This window comes from Otolemur garnettii, unplaced genomic scaffold, assembly GCF_000181295.1.
Source record: "Otolemur garnettii isolate 467f Iridium unplaced genomic scaffold, OtoGar3 scaffold00036, whole genome shotgun sequence".
In the NCBI taxonomy this organism is placed as follows: domain Eukaryota; kingdom Metazoa; phylum Chordata; class Mammalia; order Primates; family Galagidae; genus Otolemur; species Otolemur garnettii.
In genome coordinates, this window is record NW_003852431.1 from 3,100,434 (window position 1) to 3,101,722 (window position 1,289).

The following is a 1,289-nucleotide window of genomic DNA, read 5'->3' on the forward strand; positions in this document are numbered from 1 at the left end:
TGAAACAATAAAATAATGCATTGTCAAAAAAAAAAAACCCATCATGAAAAAAATATAAACATTTTCTGTAAAGACAGATTTATTCATGATCCCAACATCAAGGCCACCTGTGATGCTGGGAAAGGAGTTTGAGACGTCACCCCTGTAGGCCATCCAAATGCATTCTGGCTTTAATAATCATCATCAATGTATTTTTAAAATATACATTTCAAAAAAAATACTCTGTCAGATGAAAGTGCTGTATTAAAAAAAAGTTTTACTTTAAATTCACGCACTTCAATAATCCATTTGGCACTTGAATATGGGAGGAAGGAAGCAGGACAGAACTTACTATAATGTTCTAGTAGCTTTATTTCTATCGTTAATCCACAAACTTTCCTTCAATTTCATAAATAGACTCAATTCCTGTACTTTTCAATGTTGTCCTTTTTATTATTAGTGTGACGGCGTCCAAGGGACTATCAGAAACTTTTAAAGAACGAACGGTCCCCTGTTTTGCTTATCTCTGTTCCGATATAATTATATTTAATTTTTTCAATTTAATAATAGAGATAGAAGACAGTTACTTGAACGGCTTTTTTTTTTTTTCCTGCATGCTTTACTCAAGCCGATATCTGTTAAGATTTATTATTTTAATTCATTATAGCTTGGACATCATAAAATTCTTTAGAGTCACAGAAAGCTTGATTTTCTTTATAACTCTGGTAACCATGGAAGCTACTAAAATATTATGAGAGTTTTATATGTGTGTGTGCACATATATAACTAAGTATATGCTATGTAACATATTTATGTAATTATATATATGGATTATAAAAATATAAAACATGCTTTATGGAAAAGGCTGAGTTTATCTTTTTCATTTTAATATGTCTCTTGAGGAACATTTAAGATGTGCTAGCAGGTTGTACAAAAGACATAAGAAGCGAAGTTATTTCATGAACTCCTAACACATCATTCGGTGAAGTCTTTTGTCTGCCAGCCAACCTTCAATAAATCACCATGTCAGGAGTACTCAGGCACCTTACATATTATTTCTAGGCCTGGCAACTGTAAGACAATGCTGGAGGGCATTTCTCTTCTTGTATTTCGATGCTTCTGAAACCCTGACAAAGAGTACATGACGGATGCAAAGACCTTTCATGCTGATGAGCTTGCTGCTCTGATTTCTGTCATGATGAACTATTTTTCTATGACAGTACATTAACCTAGATGAGTAGATACTTAATTATTTAGGAATTAAAAGAAGGAAAACATCTACCTTGCCTTAGCTAACAAAGAATTTTTTC